Genomic DNA, 20,434 nt, shown 5'->3' on the forward strand with positions numbered 1-20,434 from the left:
GTGTTTAATTACATTTGGCATTTAGCCTGTGAACAGTGAATTTTTGCCATGCAAACACACAAGCAGCGAGCACAGAACAAAATTTGAAGCAGCCTCTTTCCCGAGCTCCTTTGTGAAGAATACTGAGGACTGGGTTATGTCAAGGAGGAAAAACATGCTTCAAGAGATAACGCACATGCTGTGGATTAAATCCTATTTAAAACACCCCCAAATAATGGCAGAAGTAGCACTACCTTTACTTGCCCAAACGTTTTCTGACAGAACCTGAAGCTTACATGCTCAGCTCCTTGGAAAGGCAGCACCACCACCCAACTTCTGTTCTTCTGCTTGCCCTGGGATGAGCCATGCAGCATGCAACCTGCCTCTCCCCGGAGCTCATTCCAGCGCATCTTTCTCTTCTTTTCTGCTCTCACAACTGCAAATACCTGAGGAAAACACGGCCAAGTCCCTACAGACACATTATGATAGGCAATTTGCCCAGCTCAGAGTTTCTGAGCCATGTTGATGCTGATGGTTATCCTAGAGCATCGACCAGTTCCACCAGGATACTGTCACCCTGGTGATTAAGCACAAGCTGAAAGTACAAACCCAAGCTTTTCAGGGTACACACAGACAATTTCTAAGTAATTCAGCACATCTTGTGCTTGCTGAGACATCGCTGCAGCAGAACTGTTTTAATTTTCCTGCACAAAGCAAATTTTTCATCAAAGGCGATGGTGCTGGAGACAGCAGGCAGACTAACAAAGAGAAAACCAACTTACCATGCAGGCAACCTGCTGCTGAGTAAGACAACAATTGTTTTATCACCATTTTACTCCTTGGTGGCTGAAGTGGCACTGCCATCGGTCTGCTGCAGTTCTGCTGACGGCCGAACGCTGCCCATCTCCCAACCGGGCAGCACGACAGATTACATGGGTAACTGATTTATCTGATGTGGCGAGCCCCAAGTCTTCAGAGTCGTGATGTAATCCACGGTGGCAAATTCTATATGATTTCAGAAGCCTGGTATCCTACTTAAGACTTAAAATAGCCCATGCTATGACCTTCTGTTTGTTTTGGCTAGCCTATATTGGCTACCACGAAGCCAAGTGCTTTCAATTGGAAAACAAAACTTCGGTTTCTGGAACACGGGACTCCCACGTACCAGACCTCACATGCACAGAAGAGATGCAGCATCAAAATCAAGCGTTCGCCCTGAACTAGTAATTACTGGCTGTGGGCGGCTCCAAGAGGCTTGTTCCCCCCATGGCCGCAGAACGGTCCTATTCCCTTTGTAATTATTTGGGGAAAAAATAGAAGATTTCTGTACATCAGCAAAGACTGACTAATTCGCTTTAATGCCTGAAGACAGAACAGATGTAAGAGGTGCCAGAGCTGGAATATTCTCCCATGGAAACACAGCACTTCGAAGGGATACGTGTGCTCAGCAGGACTGGAGGAAACCTTCCTTGCCTCCTCGCCTCCCCACACACGCTGCCGTCCTTCGCATCAACTCCTCTTTCAGATCCTGGCCTGACGTACCAACGCCTCGGCCCCACGCTGTGAACACATTTTGGAGAGCTGGTGTTAAGGTCAGACACAATCCTCGCCCTTCTTCCACTTGGCAGTGATGGTTAAGAAAATTAAGACTGAAGCCACGTCAGTGCCATAAGGCTGAAAGGCAGCAGCACTCCCTAACAGAAGTAGGGGCAGGAAGAAAAAAGCAGCAGTGCTAGCAGACCATCACAGAGCTAAAAACTACAATAAAAGGAGATCCAAGAAGAAACTACACATGCTGAGAAATAGTTTGGTGCCACTGGCTGCAGTTACGGAAAACAGACAATGAACGGCAGAGGTGAAGTTGCTGAATCCAATTTACAACTTTATTTATGCTAACAGGTGGAGCTTTATCCCAACATTTTTATTAAATGAGCACGCTGTCAGGCTTATCATTAAAATCCAGTATTAAACGTACGCTCCTTTTTTCTCACTAGCCCTTTCCAAGATTAAAAAAAAAAAATAAATTGGCAAAACCCAAGCTGAACTGCCAGGACTGCCTCCTGGCTCCTGTGAAAACAAAATTATCGCAACCACACGCAAGCTTCGGCACACCAGCTCACAGCTTTTGTGTGCTGCCCTCCGAGTCCTCCTGGCAGCAGCATCCCTCTCCAGGCAGCTCCAGCAGAAGAGACCCAACCCCTTCCCTTCCCTTCCCTTCCCTTCCCTTCCCTTCCCTTCCCTTCCCTTCCCTTCCCTTCCCTTCCCAGATTTGCACAGGTGGGTTTCAGACCTTCACATCTCAAGTGATGTTTCTGTTTTGCTGCACAGGTTTGGGGGAGGTTTTTGGTGTATCTGGATTCAAACAAATTATTGTAAAACAATGACCCAAACCCATTTGAAATAAAAATAAACAAGAAAAAATATACAAGAAAAGCAATTTTTTTAAAAAACAAAATGTTCCCAAACAGTCTGCCTTGACAATGACCTGCCAACTATCTTGAAGAGCTGTTACGTAAAATTTGGAAATTGCATGTTGGTATTAGAACAAAATAAACTCTACGGTTCTTCTTAAAAGCGATAGTTTCAGCAAAGCGCTCAACTTCAGGTAAGTCAGTTAAACATTTCTTGGAACACCGTTTCTCAGTAATCCCTTAAAAATACGTGCTCTTTCCAACAGAGGAGCCCTTATGTTCACCACCGCCACTATGTCAAAACGAAGACGAACAGCAACCCGAAGGGCCAGGTCAGAAGAGCAGAGAGACCTGCAGCAGGTAGCGGCGTCCTGCTAAGAAAGGGACATTTCAGTGTCCCTTCTGTGACACTGATCCTACATCTTCCTCCACTTACTTCTAGCACGGCGCTTGGAGAGCCACGTTCCCCTGAAGGCACCTTCCACCCCATCTTTGGGCGATATCAAAGACAATGCCGCATTTCATCTAGGCACTACATCGATACAACTGCTCTATTCTACAGGTACACGGATAAAAACAACATTAAATGTTGTTTAAAATCTTCAGGTTAGCATATTTCAAAAAAAAAAAAAAAAAACACTCCAGGACTATTAATGGAAAGGTACCTTGAAAACAAATACCCGAGCCATTTATGCCACCATCCCCGTTAATCCTTCTGAGATGAGCCAATGTTCCTTGTCATCTTATTTACATTTTCTCCAAAAAATTATCCCCTCGTTCTTAATCTCCAGAGAAACAAGACTTAAATTTTACTCGGTATCATTTTTAAAACAACTTACACACATGCAAATGTATTTTTTTAACTTTCTTAACAAAACAGTTTCTCCAGATCCACAACACCACGCTGTTTTCTGTGAATGTCTGCCAAAATAACTACATCCCTTTTAAAAGAAACAACCAAAACATCAAACTCCAAACCACTGCATTAGGTTAAACAAGCAAGCTGCGCTAAATTGTTTAAGTCTTGGAAGCTCCAAATATCTTGAAAAAATGCCCTTTGAGAAACAACATATGCGAAAGTATCATTTTTATGCAACAACAAAAGAGCAGAAACGGGACTGAAGTTTTAAGCATCGCTGCTACAGGGAAGCTTTTTGGATCCAGGATCAAGGAGAAAGGCAAGGAGATGGGGAAATAAAGCAAAAGGGTACAACAATTAAGTCAAGTAATGGGCCCTAGGAAGAAGGGAGACTCGAGCTTAATTCTTGAAAAGGATGCCTGGCTTCAAACTGTTGAAACAGTGAGTCAGCTCTCTAATATTTAACCACAAATGCCTTCTAAAACTTGAGGCCCACAGCTCCTGCCAATTCTTCAAAGCCAGCAAAGTGCCAAATCTGCTAACTAAGTGGCACTGAATTTATATTTTGCATTATTCTGATCTCTGAAATAGCGTTCATTCCAACCTTTCAGGGAAGGTTAAGTTTTGCTTTTATGTTTTTGACATGTTTTGCCCATAGTCTTCTCATACATTAATTAAAATAACATTTAAAAGCCTGCAAGGTTGGCCTTACCAAAACTAAAAGCAGAGACAGTAACACATTATCAAAACTAAGACCATGCCACTGTCCTTTATAAAAAAAAAAATAATAAAAATATTGTTTTGGTATGTATTGACTTGTGTCCTTCCTTATCCATTCATTGGTTTCTGCTTATCAAAAATTTGCTAGCACGTGGATAAAAGAAACCTGGCGTTACCCAAAAATCTTGCTTGTATAGCTCTGTTGTTGTTGTTGTTTCTTGGAAAACTTGAAGTCCCATCCTTACAAGGTGTCACTAAATCTGGGTTCTTTTAAAAATCATTTGTCACCTGGATTTATCGCTGCTCCCTCTGCTGCAGAAAATTCCTTTCACCACACTTGAAAAACTTTAGTGCAGTTCACTTGACTCCTCATGTCCTTCTCATACATTTTTCCTTCCCCCTTTAAGGAAGAACTCTTAACAGCCATTTAACTCCACCTCCCTCCCCTCTGACCCCAGCTTAGGGTGTGCAAGGGGAAGATCACCAACAGCTATTGACATTCTCCAGAAAAGCCGCGCTACGTAGGCTTCACTGGTAGCTGATGAGCAGCGAGACCCATGATCATAGATCCATAATCTCGTTACCACTGAACTACCTCTGTCAAAAAGCAAGGAGGTTATTTTTTTCTCTTTGCATTTGCAATGAGAATGAGCACACGTACATCTAGCACGGCTGATTTCTTGAACCATCATTACCTGACCATGCGCTGAGCTCTACCAAGGGATTCAAATCCTGATCTCCCCAGCAGATTTAAGTAAAACCCAAACGTGGTCATATTTGTGCATCCAAGCAACCCTTCTCTTCTGTTCGCTGTTGAATCTCTGTCAATCCACACACAATTAAATAGCTCTTCAGCTGTTACAACATCTTCATCAGTTCTGAGTACCCCTTTGTTACTGATTTAACACACTCCCAACTACCCTAACTGATACAGGCCCTAAAAAGACTTTCTCTTCCTATTTGAGGTGGAAGTTACCAAAAAACTGGACTGTAATCTCCCAGTACACTGGATAACAATCTTCCATTAAACTAAAAATCTTTACTTTCTTAGTGTGCTTCTTAGTTTGTGTGTTGGATGAATATTTCACCACTGGAGACAACTGCTGTCCAATTTTAACATCACACAGCATCTTCTTTCATCAGAGAATTAACATACCTGCCCATAGACTCCATACTGAATTGTCCACTTTTCACAAATACCTCCTGAAGACTGTAAAGATCTGTGAAAGTAATATGAGAACGATAGGCAACAAGAATGGAAACGGGAGCATACGAGCGTGCATGTCCGTGTGTTGGTGCCTCAGCACAAACAGCAGCACAAGGATTAAAAGCTGAGCTTGTACTGAGAAGGAGGAACAAGGAACAGCTGCCTGTCCTACAATTTATGGATTTTATGGAAGCTGAAAACTGAAATGACCACGCCACAATACTGGATGATCACTGAAGGATATAAAAGGTCATCCAAAAATTAGTTTGTCACCAGCAATCAAGAGGAACCCCTGAGGTGTCACAAGGATTTGACAGATTTTTCCTGTCCTGTGCTGCTCACGGGGGATCCTGGCCAACCTGCTTGGGCTCACGTCTTGGTGCTTGTGGAGCGAGAGGACTGCAAGCAAATGGCATCTGTCAGAGAATGAGTGACGACTGATTTAGACATGGGGAAACAAGAGCATCTATAGGATCTTGCACTGCATTTTGTTACACCGTTCTTCCTAAAAATATACCTTTAATCAATGCTGTAAAATAGTTCCAGTGAATTTCTAGTTTCATCTTAAAGTTACCTTGAGTAACTATTTGCTCTCTCTTACTTCTCAAAATGATGGATTATAATGTAAGAATGTACGCGTTTCTTGCAGACCCAGCCATGCTTTAAAATCCCCCAACACCTTCAGTTGTGGACTTCAGGCTTTGCTACTACTTAGATAATTATTTTAGAAAGCTGTCATGGGGAAAAAAAAAGATCTTTATTTTCAACTATATCAGGTGGAAGAGTGAGGTGATCTGAGCTGGTGGGAAATCGAAAAAAAATCTGATTTAATTCTTCTTTGTGTTAAGAATGAACTCAAAACATTGCTGAAGGTTCTTTCTCAGGCATTTTATAGTCCCAAGTTAGTAGTTTGAAAGTCCATTTGTACAGTGAAGGTGCCAGTTTTGAAGAGCAGCATTTTACACTAAAATGAAGACTCCCTCACCAAAAAAGTCCCATTTTATTTCAACAAGACCTTCCTTAAGATTCCTTCCACTAACAAGTGGAAGATGTCTTTTAGAGAATCACTTCTGCGGAAGGATTTCACGGTTAAACTCCCTACTTTGTGTGCCACACAACATTTATAAAAGCCCTGGTACCTTCAACTACACAGAAAAGCCATAATTCTTTAAATCAAGAATATAAATCATATTTATCACGTTAGACTGAAATCATCACCTTCTGTCTCAAGTGGGAGATGATTTTTAAGGAGAAAAAAGGATCTTTATGGATTCTTGTCTTGATAGCAGATGCGTGTTTTGTGATCAGCAACTGCGACACCCGAATGTGTGCAGCACGCGCTGCCATGCAGTGGTCACATCCTTTTTCTTCACTGCAACATAAAGATAACGTTTTGCAGGAAGCTCCCACCTGCTTGTAGCTCCTCATTTTCATTGCAGTGTGTGTAGCAGGACTGGGTTTCAGAAGTACACACGAAGACTCAGCTGCAACCCTCTCTGAATGAGCAGAACTGCATTCAATGGCATCCTCTACGTACAAGTAGGTGCTGGCTTGATGATTATTATTTCATGAGGGAACCTTACATGACTGTTTTCTCTTGTAATAGATTCATTCTGTAGACTGCTGAAGATCCCAGTACTTTATTACCAGTATTGGTGGATGGAGCTAATTATTATTACCATTGACACAGATGGGGTGCGCTGGGGGTGCCGTGGAGGCACGGGGAGCAGCAGCAGCCAAATCTCGGCAGGACTAAGAGGCAGGCAGCGGGGGCAGCAGGATGATAAGGACGGCAGGGCTGCTCAGAAACACGCAGGCACCCTCCAGGAGGTTGGTCCTGTGGAGGCAGGAGACTGCATGGTACAAGTGAGAGGTGCCTCGATGTGCTCTCCTGCCTGCCCCCAGCCACAGGTGAGCGCGAACTCCCACCCGTCTCCACGCTGAGCTGCTTCGTGGAGCGAGGCCAGCTGGAAACGTATTTTTGGAAGGTTGTGTTGCAGCCAGTTTAGCTTCCTGAGCTGCCTCCCTGCTGGCCTGGTGACAGGGCTGGCAAAACAGAGAGGAGGCAGGAATGTGCAGGGAGAGCAAGACTATAGCTGGCTGCTCTCGGGGCTCAGCTGGAGCGTCAGGCCAAGTCCCAGCTTCGTTAGCACAGTCTGACCACAGATAAAGTGCCTGACGTCCCTCCTCCAGCTACAGCGTGCCTCATCTCTGACTAAATGTAAGTGAAAGACATTTACTGCTACTGAGAAATGAAACACAAGCAAAAAACTAGTAAGAAAACCACTCACACACCTACATTTCCATTGTCATAGGCTGTGCTTCTTAGAAATGTTCCCCACCACTCCCATACATCACTGGATATTTCACTGATAGCTGGCCTGGGTTAAAAATGATCATTTTCCTTGCTGGCCTATTCTTAATCTGCAGCAGCTTCCCAAGCAGGATGGCCACATGAGCACTGCTTATCCCAACAGCACCCCAGGGATGTGAGACACTCCTCAAACTACACCCACAGATACACCTTTGTAGTTACCTTGCTCTGTGTTGCAATTAAATAAAAAATCACACCCGGCTGTCAGCATAAAGTCAGGGGAACACAGCTGAACTCAGATCGAGGCAGTCTTTTAACGTGGAACATGAATAAAGTCACGGCTCTGACCCATCCGTGGGACCCGGTTTAATTTTAAAGCAGCCACACCAAGCAGAACAGACACCCTCCCAACAGGACAATTTCTGTAAGGTGACAGGTAACTTTATTTACTGAATTCAAACAGCCAATTTGCTGCTTCAGGGGATCAGAAGCCCATCCAAAGCATGATATAAAAACCAATTATTCACAGATTTTTACATCCACGGCACCATGATTGTGTGGGTGAAACCTTGGGTCTCTAACAAAGTAGCAGAGTTGTTAAAAAAAAAAAAACAAAAAAAAACACACAGGATGTAAAATATTTTGGCATAAAAACATTTAAATAAAAAGTCCATAAAGCCTGCTGGCACTTACTTTGACAAGAATGGAAATGAAAAGAATTCACTCAATTCTAGGAACTAGATTTGTATTTTAACTTTAATTTCTCAGATTCATCATCATAAACTAGACTTCCACTACAGGTGAATGGAAGCAAAAACCGATTCAAACAGGTATTTCATTGACTTCCAGACTCCCTTCCAGAGTTACTCTCTAGGTGAAAACTCCAAGCAGTAAAACATCCATACAAAGATTTCCCTTGCTGTATTTCTCTGCTCCAGCCTCCCAACATTCCTGCAGTGAACTACACATCTTAACGAGTATTTCTTTTAACTAAGGGAAATCATTTGTACTCTTGTTGATACTCAAACTCCTGTAAAGTACTTAAAGGATCTTCTCACTCCTTACAACACATTGCAAGTGCTCAGGAAAGCCCTGGGAACAATATGCAAACAAACCAGCAAAACCCCAAACCAGTTTTTTTGGTGCATTTTGTTGGCTTTCCATAGGCAAGGTACGGGGGCAGAGTTTCCAAAGGGCTATTCAGAGCAGGGAAATACGTTTGCTTGTCTTTTTGAAATGAAAACAATTTCTCTTAAGAAAAGTTCACAGGGTAGCAATTCTGGAGGCAAATCCAGATCTGTCACATATCCAGAAGATGACTATACATCCTCAAAGATCAGCTTTCAAAGACAGTGGGCTAAAACAATATAAAAAATTAATTTAACTACATAGAAAAGAACTAGCCGATTTGGGTAAAAATGCAAAATTCAGGTAGAGAGGCTGACCGCTACCACGTGAGACCCCTGTATGCTGTTATATTTTGTGGAGAAACACGGTAATGGCTGCTGAGGGGCTCTCCTGTGTTCAGAAGAGATGTGGGACACTGCCAGCTCCCCGAGCTGTCCCATCCTAAGCAGGTGAGTTCATTACGAACGGATCAAGATGGGATTTCTGGATTTAGGAGTTAGAGCTTAGTAAATATTTGCACCCAGAAATCACTGGTCAAATGGAAAGAAAAAAAAAAAAAGATTATTTACACTTCAAGAGGAGATAAGTTGATAGAACCTTTGAGAGTAAGAAATCTGTTTTTAAAAGCCATTAAGTATGAAAAACGCCAAATAATTAAGCATACAATAAATAGATGGTAATTAATGTCTGTAATAAACTGACAAGAAAACTAGTGGAGCTTTGATCTCCTGCGCAGCTCCAAACCCAAGGTCAGATACCTTTCTGAGTACATTATTTAGGTAGAAAGTTAACTGGTTTCAATTCAAGAGTAAATGGGTGAGATGTAATGGTTTGTCTGAACAAAAAGGGATCAGACCAGGCTCCTCCCGCCCTCAAGCAACATGCAGCTAACAACAAATGCTGGCATTACCAAGCAAAAACAGAACAAAAGAGCAAACCTTTCTTCAATATTCAAAGGTATTTAGAAGCAATTTTAGAGTGAAAACTACAGTCAGACTTGGTGATGATAAAATAGAATATATCCCTCCCCAAGTGTACATTTTATCATATCACCCTGTTGCATGTAAGACTGATGTGAGTTACAGAGCATCCATCCTCCCACTGCTGATTCCTCTGCTGGGTGACCACACCACCACCACCCATGGTGACAGGGACAGCAGCAACCATGGCCAGGGCCTCTGGGCTCCATGAGGCCTGGAAAACTCTCCACAGAGCTCACCGACCATCCTTCCTGCACTGATTTGGCCCTTTCTCTCCCTTACAGCCTCCGTTAACTTCACCTTAATTTCAGTGTAGGCAGTTATGAAATCTTACCTGTAGTTCTGTACTTGAACAGAGGTTTTACCTCATACCTTGCTCCACGTAACCGTTCTAAGCCACAGCTGTAAGGACATCAAACACACAGCTTGATGTGTAAGGGCTGAGAAAAAGCCAAGCATTCAACCTCCCAGCAAACTAGACAAAGACAAAACTTGACCCAGACAAAGCCTCCCTGGGAGCTGCAGCTGTGCCTTGTGTACCGTCAGCACGCAGCGCCACCAAACCCACTCCTTTTCTTAAGCCTCCAGTGTAAACGGTCCGCAACACTAAAAGGGTCAAGGAAGTAAAAACTAATGGCCAAAGACCTGCCCTAGCAGCCCAACAAGCTTGTAGTTTTGGAGATGCATCACGAAGCATGCTGAGCTGGTGCACAGAGCTCTGGTGGTCAGCTGGGCTGAAGCATCCATTAGTTACCTAGCCACAAAACACCAGAATTATCCAATTTGCTGGTCTCTGACGCAAAAAGATCAGTCTCTGCTGAAGTCACCCAGCAAACTGGCAAAAGCTGACCACTTGCCCCCAGCAGGATGGTAATGTGGGCACCAGCAGCTCCTGAGCACTCCTGCTTCCCCCTTCCAGTGCGCTGCCTGCAGAGAAAACCCAGGTTCCCAGCACAGCTGGCTTCAAGCAAGGTGGATTTTACACGTGGATCTTGTAAAACACAAATATAGCATTGGATCCACTAATACCATCTCTTTGCTGTGGTGGAGGGGGCTGAAAATAGGGTTGAAGTATGATTTGTATCAGATCTGTGAGAACTACCACAAAGATTATCATTTCACAAGAAGGGGGTGGGGAGGGAAGGAAAAAAACACCACCCAAAACAGTCAAACAAATTAACAATAGCACAAGTATCTATATTATACTCTGTGAACGCTTTCCCATATAAATTTACCTATCTATATATGTAGAATAATATCCAAATAATTACAAACCATTAAAGGGTGCAATTACTACTTATATCTATTTTCCAATCTTAAGCTGCATCTTCAATGATCAGAAACTGATGCGTTCAAATTCCAAGTGTTTATCTTTAATTGTTCTGGCTTCTCTAATTGATTCAGGAAAAAAGAGCAACATGAATGGCAGAACAGATGTTGTAACATGTGATTAACATCACAAGCTTGTCCAGTGATCCTGTGCAAACCATGGGGTTTCTGTTGTCTTCAAGCTACAGGGACAGGCAGGACATTTCTGGGGAGAACAGAGGAACAAAATTCCTGAGAAATTCTGCATCCAAGACCACCCCTTAGTAAACCTACAAGTCAGCATTAAGAATTCCAGTTTTGCTTAATAATCGATCCATCAATCTGAACTTAACAGTGAGAAGAAATCCCACAGGTAATTTTGAGTCTTACATTGTTCTGCACATCGAGGCAACAGCACCAATATAGGCAGACAGAACAGGAGCAGGCTGAAAATCACCAAAAGCACACCTGTTTTACCAGCAGCAACAAATATCTATACTGAAAAGGAGCAAACAGGTTAGAGGTGTTTCTTCTACTACAAGCAAATACTCATGTTGATAAGGGTCATGTTTTATATCAAAGATTTTAATGTTACAGACTTTTTTCAAAACAGTTGGAATTTGAAAGCTCTGTTACCCATATACTCAAAATTAACAGAAACCTTTTAAAAGTTGAGAGTTTTTCTTCAATATCTTACTTTACAATTTAAAAAGCCACATTACCTTAACCACATCCCAGTAGCCAGATCTACATACACGTGGTATAGGAGTGACTGGAGGGTGAGGAGAAGGATGTCAAAAACTCCAGTTTACAGAAGAAATTCTGCTGTACTCTATTCATACCTCATTTCTATTAGTAGCAGTACCCATGCACCTTAACCAGAACATTTGCTATTAGCTACATAAAGGGAACAACTAAGACCACTGCACACCTTTAAAAAAAAGCCAGAACAGAGTGAATATTGCTAAACAAAACAATTGCCTAGCACTCACTAAAGGCCACGTTAAATTTGCATATTAAACATTGGGCTACTGCATCAACTTCTACACTGCCAACCCCTGCTTGCTTCCCCAGAAAAAAATAAAATAATAATAATAATTTCTTACTACTCTAGTGAAATCAGTGTCCAAATGACTCTGTACTAATATTTACATATCTATCCCACTTAACTCACTGCTCATATTTATGTTGACACTGAAGCCCCCCCCCAAAGTGCCAAAATAAATCATTATTTTTAAAAACTGCCATTCTCTACTTGCCCATTTTAAAGTGGCTGTGAAAGCACAGCTTCATTACAACGTAAAGAGATATTACAGGGATCTGCTAAAATACCAGGATTTCACTTTTACAGAAACCTGTAGAACACCTAAGGAAGAAGATAACAGGCTGTAGCCTCTGAACTGCTTCCTTTCAGCTTATATATTTATATATTATATATATATAAGTACATATAAAGCTACAGTTATCTATGCAAAGTGCAATTTCAAGCAACTACTGAATTCTGTTTAAACGTTGGGGAAAATAAGGTATATTTGAGTTTCAGGATCCAGAATAGTAATTGGTAAGACTCTCAAATCTAGACTTATCCAAGCTGGCATTCTGCAACTTCTGGCAGTGCAATTTTGAACTTCCATTCCCATAGCAGTAGAAGTATGAGAAAATCTGCAGAAATACAGCTTCAAAAGTTCCTAAATATTTAGGAACAGGAATGGCAACCATTTAGCCAGCACAGATTCTGTTTAAAAAAATAAAACGAAATCCTGTTACTCCTACAAAACAAGGCCATAAAACTTCACTTGAGTGTACAGATTAAGAATAAACTTCTGAGATTTAAGCTGTCTCATTTGGCTGACAGAAGTCACTCCCAACATTTTACAAAAAACAAGTCATCTAGTGGTGTCATCCTTCCAAACTCCAGCCCAAGCATTAACCAACTCATCAGTAAGTTATATTTCACATAAATACACAGCAAGAAACCTTTGAAAGTTTGGGATTTGCTAAACCTGAGGACTCCTTACCAACAGCTGCAGATGGCAAGATTTCTGTCCCCCTTCCCAACTGATCTGCAGCACAAAGATGAATTTAGAGTAAGAACATAAGCTTTAAGCCTTCACATTAATTATCCCATTTCACCCTGGTAACCAAGTCTATCTGATTTCTCATGGCAGCAGAAGATAAATTGCCTCCTTTCACCTTAAAATTAATATTCAGTAAACTAGAGGGACAGTTGTATGTTTTAAGAGCTTATTATACTACTTAGTATTTCAAGTTAAAAGGATATCTTTGAAATGATAACTAAGTATTGTTTGAAAATATTTTGGCACTGACACAGAATCTGCAAAGAATAGCCCAAGTTTTAACTTAATTATCCTTTTACAAGAATTGTGGTTTGAGAAAATACAACAACTTCATAAACATAATAATCGCGAAGCGTAATAGCCTTTGGCAATACTGCTCCAAAGCAAGTTTGGGTATTCCAAGATAAACCATGACTCCTATTCTTTCTCTCTGTACTTTTGCAGTTAATATAGAAAATTCAAAAGCAAATGAGAACGTGTGTGTCAGGCTGCACAAGCAAACAAAACGCTTCTGTCAAAGCAACACATTACATCCAGCAATAACTGAATTAGTCAACAGCAATACGTTACAGAAACTGCAAGCCAACAACAGACTCTGCAAAAGCTGCATTATTTCCTAAAGGAGAACTAGAAAGGAACTAAAGAAATGTTAGAGCCACAGAAGCAGTGTGAAATAATCATGTTAAGTGCAATGCACTTGAATCCAGGTATTCTATCCATTTACTGCAATTCCTTCGTTTACACTAGAAGACTCTCCCCAAAACAGATCACAGTAGGTACTTATCCCCACATAATACTGTGGAAATATTGAAAGTAGTTTAGAGCTAAGAAACACCATCATTAGCTACTGCTAAGACAGTAAAACACTACAATTCAAACTTTATACGTAATAGATGGTATTACACAGGTTAACCTAAGTCAATCAGCCCCCAAATATAGAATATTCCAACATTCAAGTTTCTTCCTACTGATTCCCAGTCCCTTATCAGGTCGCATTCGATCCCCTGGGCTCTTCCAACACCTCATCTTGCCCAGCTCCTATACATTATTGTTCAATACACAATATTGAGTTCAACCCCACCAACCTTTACACTGCTCACGTCTGTTGAACACCCCAGGTTTCTGCAGGTCTGGTTCTGCATCTGAATCAGATGAATTTTCTGTGATCTGATCACTCGTAATTGGCTCATTCTAAAGTTAATATGTGCTTTTATACTGGTGTATGACTTCACAAAAAATATTTAATCCTTAGTGTTTCAAACACCGTGAACCTGACATCTCCAGGCCCCTTCAAATAACCAACTCATTTACCTTGACTAGCTGAAAGTGCCCATCTATTTCTGTACGTTATCCCACAAACTACAGCAAAAGAAAATTATCTTTTTCAATTTAGAAATACATACTGCTTAACAAGTACCCGGAAAATAACTAGAGAAGCAAGAACATTATGCAGAGTGTGTATACTGATGTTTCTTTGCATGGAAAGAGGACTTGTAATTTAGGTCACTGAAGTTACCATATATATATGTATGTATGCAATGTATGTATGCATAACATCACAAGTGAGAAGGCAGCAAAACGTAGCGCAGAAGGGAAAACAAACAGTTGGAAAACTTTTAAATAATATAGCACGGAACCACAGCCAGAGCACATTCATCCCCCGCTTCTGCTGTGCCAGCAGCTGGAAGCCTGTGGTATGCTGCAAGCAGGGCTCGTGTCAAACTCTGAAACCTGCCCTGTGCTGCACGCTGATGCAAATCTGCTACTACAGCAGAAACAGTGACTAATTCCTCATCGACAGGAGGATCACCAAGATTTTAGCTTATTTACAAGACTGGAAGGAAGAAGCAGAACCTGAGAATTTCAGTTCACAAGAAATGAGGAGGGAAAGATTAATTCTAGTGTGCAGCTGCTCTAAAGCAACCAAGTCCCTTCTGTAGCATGGAGCAAAGTTACATTTTGTGTTTTAAAGCCCCTGTTAATTCAAACAGTTTGCCTCACTGTAGGTAGTAAAAAACTTAAGTTTATAAATAGCTGCTAAACGTAACTCTCAACCCAAAACTTGCAAATGGAGGAAGCTTGTCCTTCAGTACCTAACTCCTCACGGCACGCCAGGTTATGTTTTCTGATGTACCTCTTTCTGTGACCAAGTTTCCCTTATTTCAAATTGCACTCCCAGATATAAGGGCAGAAGCTGATCGAGCACCTTTGTTATCACCCAAAATATATATGAATTCCTGTAGGCCATAACCAGTTTCTAGACACGTCTTTCAGGACAGATGGATCATTTGGAACTGTGCAGAAGGAACACTCATTATGTTATCTGCAATCAGGAAGATGTAGGTGAAATACAAAATGTTCACTTCAGAAGCTTAGCATTTTAAGGAACAGGAGGTAGAAGTAAACTAGCAACCTTTACAAATTGTGTTTTAATTTAATTCACAATCTGCCTGTGTACCCTCTGCTCCATCACACTAACTCTGATTTTCCTTTTAAATGATTCCTCCTCTTCTCTGAAGTTTCTTCCCCTGACTTCATCGAGTTCCCTGGTTTCTTTTTCCCCCCAGGCTAAGCTCCAGAGCATCCCTGCCCGTGCCTCACCACCGTACTGCGGCAGCAGCAAGAGGAACGATGCTTCCAAAGGGCAGTCCCAGGCCTCTCACAGGGTACCCGTCTGCCCTCCCAAAGAAACCCACCCTTCCCTTTCAAATCGCCTGTTCCAATACCTCTTCACACCCAGCACCACCAAAGTACACTCAACTTCTTTGTCCATAATGTTATCTGCTTTTCCTGCCTCCAGGGTTCTGTTCAGTAGTGTGACGGGCCACTGTCCACTTGACTAACAGCCTGTAACGATGGAAAGAACTGCAAGAAAGCACATTAATAATTTAACAACTCAAAATACCCAGTAAGCTTGACTAGCACATTATTTCAGTATGAATTTGCACCAATCCACTGTGCTAATTCTTGATGTCTAGGCTCTCAGAGGTAGGCTGTAATTCATATGGCACTCGCTCTGCCCTACAGACAAGCCCCGCGTGTGCTTTAGGTACGGCACTGGATCTCTGACCAGAAGCAACTCAGCTATACGCCTGTCCCCACACGAGCTGTTACTGACCAGCCCTTAGCACATCCCAGAACCTCTTCTATAACAATTAATTACTTCGCCAGGATCTTGATCAAATGCAATGAAGTCACCCTGAAGAGTATCTCTGGGACATCTGGACTTTCCTACTGGCCACCGGATAGCCCAGGGAACGAGCAGCAATCACAGGATCCGCAGCACTCATTTCAGAGTTTCTCCGAGAACCACCAGAGATGACACTTTTGACAAGTTTTCCCTGTGCAATGTCACTACTACAGATTTATACCATTAATAGCGACATATCACCTTGGATGAAACACATCTTTTGGACCAACAGTAGCTTAGTTGGTAAAAGATCCCAAAAAGCACTAAGATATATGCATAAATAACAGAGAATCTGCACAAAATGTCCAGAGCACCACAAAACGCCCCAGTATAATTCATAACATAAGGTGCAGGCTGACCGACACATCATCACACACTGTTATAGGGAAGCATTTACACTTTTCCTGGAACCAAAATGAAGTTCTGGGAAGCAGCAAACAACATTTCCAAGGAAGGAGCTGATGTATAAATTCCCTAACCTCAGGAGGTGCCAGCCCTACCTTACTCAGGGGACAAACAGCGAACCACTGACGCTCAAACCAGCTGCTAATTGCTGCAGTTCACAGCAAGATTTTTGCCTTTTAAAGCAAGGGAATAAAGATCTGTAAGGCATACTGTAAAATGATTTACAAACAGCTTGATCATCTGTGTACATGATGGCTGCGCAAAGCAAACAGAAGAAAAAAAGCGCACCGGCTGCTTCGAGCTATGCTGTCACTACTTCTGAGTTAAAATAAAAGAGAAGTGCTGACATCCAGTTTAACTATTAACACTTCACCCAACTGTGGAGCAGCTGGACAAAATCCTGCCATTCAAACTTAAAAACATACTTAGAGGGGAGTGTGAATGATCTACTTACCCGCTTTCTATCTGCACCAGCACAAAAGTTTAAATCTCTGTAAAAAATTGAATTTCTATAAAAATAACTTTAAAAGCATAACTCGTAAGTCCCAAATTGCACACCCTAAAGATTCATCTGCTTATGGAGCTTGCTTCTCCTCATCTCAGCTTGAAAAGAAAATGTGCTGGGATTTTAGCACAGAGCAAAGCCATCTCAGCTTCCAAGATTTTGACCAAATCTCTATTCCACATTTTTAGTCTCACCAGTAGCATAAAGTGATATATTCACAAATGCAGATTTGAAACCCAAAGAAAATTTAAATACAGTCTGTTTTGAGGGTTAGCCTGTGAGGAACTTGGCAAGAGTTTAGCTTTTACATACCAAATTCAACATCAAACATTTGGGTGACAGTTTTAGTTATGTTCCATTTACAAACACAGGCTCCTGCTGAAGAAGACACCCCCTTATTCTTTCTCATCTTATTTTTAAACTCTTCTTTGTGTAATATCCCTGAAGTTACAAATAATTCATGAAATCACCCACCTCAAAAGAGCCCATTCATAATGATAGGTAACCAATGATCTGACCTCACGAAAATTCTGTTTGGAATTAGAATTTATCCATACAAAGCATGGATATATTTATTATTATTATTATAAAGCATGTATATAATTATATATATAAAGTAAATTTTCAAATCACTAACATCTGACTCACAATGTTTACTATTTGAGGTAATATCCAAAAATACTTCTACTGTTCATCACGAACCATTTGAGTTTATTATTCCATCTTCTCAAGCAATCTTTTTTATTTTGCTTTCTGTTCTGAAGCAAAGAATAGAAACACGTTTCTGAAGCTATGCTTCCCGGGTACGGCGCACTTGAGAGATAACGTTTCACATGCAACAAATCTAAAATCTAACTACTTAAAAACCTCATTAGTACGGTATTTCACTTACTCCTCCTTAGCTGACAGGGAAGTTTCATATAATTCATTATACAAAAGTTTACATTCTTTTCAGCTCCTGGGCTGTGTCCAATTTTTGACAATCTGAAAGCAGCATTTCTGCACACTAATGATGGAGGAGAACCTAGAACTGAATACACCCGAGTGACAGAAGAGAGCTGAAGATTTTCCTTCCATGAAAGAATGAACAGTGGCTGTCTCTTCCCCATCCCCCCTAATAATTTTAGCTAATTATCAACAACAAAAGCCATGTTAACTTGCATAACTCCACTAGAAGAGAAAAACCAACACATCTAGGTCACAAACTTTTATGTAGGGCGTTGGAAAGCAACATGAAAAAATGCACTCTGCCTCTTTCAGCCATCTGACAGCAGGATTAGAAAATAGGTCTTACTTCAAATACGCTTATTTGCTTGGAATATTTTGAGAACTCTATGTTTCCTCCTCCTCTGACATCTTTCTACTCCAGACTACGAAGAAGTCACCTGTAATCTGGCTCGCCTTCATTCCCGAGGGAGGGTTTATGAGCAGTGAATTTCAGAATGACTGGCATATGCTGAAGTTGCACCTTACTTTTCCTACATCCCTTGTTAAGTTTTGTCACCTGGAGTTCAGCGAGAAGTCAAAACATCCAGCAAAGTCTTACATGAACCAGAGTCTAAATAAATAAAGAGTAACTCAAAACTGTGCTCCAATTTGCACATCACTAGGTAAGCCTACTGGAAGCTCTCAGAGGTGACATGTGAACATGCAACTTGATTTATCAACTGCTTGTCAATTAGCTTTTTACATGCTTGTATTTGTGAGCCCTAAAACTTACAAATATTTAAACTGGGACTCAAACAATGAAAACCTGCCTTAGGCTGAGCCCCAGAGCAAGACGAGATATTTATGTCCTTGGAGGGGGAGGCACAACAGGGGACAGGCTGCGGCATAACTGCTATCCATTTATTTTAATGTCACCAATGAAGAGCTCACAGAAAATGCTAAATGGATATGGTATTGGCACAAATCAAACTCTCATAAAGGTTTGGTTCCTTTTTAAGTTCCATGCAACTAACAGTATTAAGCTACTTTTTACTTTGATATAAAATTATTTTAAAACCACACCATTTAAAGTTGGTGAATTACATCCATTTAACAAACAGAACCACAGATTACAGGTGACTTCACAAATACAAACCCTTCAAGAGAAGCAAATCTAACTTTAGCAGACACGTGAAGCTGTGCTGTACGGGACCAATTTAGAGGGACTCTGCAGAACGAGGAACTCAAAGCAGGAAGAAATAAATATTTAGTAAGCAAACATACTGACATTTATGGACAAAAGTCACAGTAAAAGAAAACACATTTCTGAAGGTCAAATGATCCACATTCACCGTAGGTGCAGAAAATCCTAGAAAATTACTTAAACTTTAGATTTTGAAAGGCAGCTTGTTGCCTGTTACTAGCAGAAATATTTCAAGATCCTAAGTGGCTGTAAGTATCTGAAAATAAGTCATCATATATACTTCAACCTGAAGAGTCTTACAGAAACTAGAAGCTTATCTGAGTTTCTGGCATATGCTGTGCCTCTAAGAGAAAACAAACATCGCTCCAGAACCGAAGACCTAGAAGACAACCTGAAAATGCTTTCCTCACCTCTGTTTTCAAAACAAGCTCTGGAACTTGGTGAAGGGAGAGTGTAAGCACTGGGTAAGAAAGGTTTACCTATCTGGCTGTCTACCTGAAAAAGGACAAGGAGAAAAAGAATAATAATAATAATTTGATTGAAGCCAATGTAATATATTACCTTTTACCCTTCCTGGCAATTTTTAAGAATGAGGCATTCTCTGGAGTTGCAGGACTGCCTGACTAGCATGTATGACTAAAGATGTCTCCACAGGCCTAAAAATGTTATTATAATCACACTACGTAAATAGCATAAATTTCAAGTTTGGAGAGCAATTTATTAGACAGTGTTGTATAGAATATTAATTTGTTCACTACTTTTTGAGATCTAAAATGTCTTAGCCAAATGCCTTTTAGTAACCCAGATAAATGTAATGGCATCCTTCCCAGCCGAACTGCAACTAGAGCATGCTCCCTCTGAAACTGAGCGCTGTAGGCTCCAACACACACAGCAAATGAAGAGGCTATCAGGAAGGGGGTACTACTGGTAATAGGAAGATGGTTGGACTAGGTGATCTTGTAGGTCCTTTCCAAGCCTGTGTTCCTATGGTTCTAAAATTAACACTAAAATTAGAACTATTCGAGTCCTTTCACACTCACTGCTGTACAAACTGATGAGCAATACGTGCCCTGCGCTCTCAGTCTCAAGGCATTGAAGTCTACTTAGTAGGGTTCAGGAGAATGAAACACAAAGCAGCTGCTGTGACTCAGAAGATTAATTCCACTATCCTCAAACATTCCTAAAACAGGTACAGCAAGCTAAATATTACAACTATTGT

At 41.2% G+C, this 20,434-nt stretch overlaps 1 protein-coding gene across 2 annotated transcripts in view; it reads right to left on the minus strand.

The window, feature by feature from the left end:
• FRS2 (fibroblast growth factor receptor substrate 2) overlaps positions 1 to 20,434 on the minus strand; it is a 51,350-nt gene that overhangs the window by 24,361 nt on the left and 6,555 nt on the right. The window contains exon 2 of one of the 2 annotated variants that reach the window (XM_068669232.1): positions 15,711 to 15,849. The exons of the other annotated variant lie outside the window; for it this stretch is intronic. The gene's annotated coding sequence lies outside the window, so the exon portion shown is untranslated. The remainder of the gene's footprint in view (positions 1 to 15,710; positions 15,850 to 20,434) is intronic. 2 annotated transcript variants of the gene reach the window in all.

Source organism: Anas acuta, chromosome 1 (genome assembly GCF_963932015.1).
Source record: "Anas acuta chromosome 1, bAnaAcu1.1, whole genome shotgun sequence".
Lineage (NCBI taxonomy): Eukaryota > Metazoa > Chordata > Aves > Anseriformes > Anatidae > Anas > Anas acuta.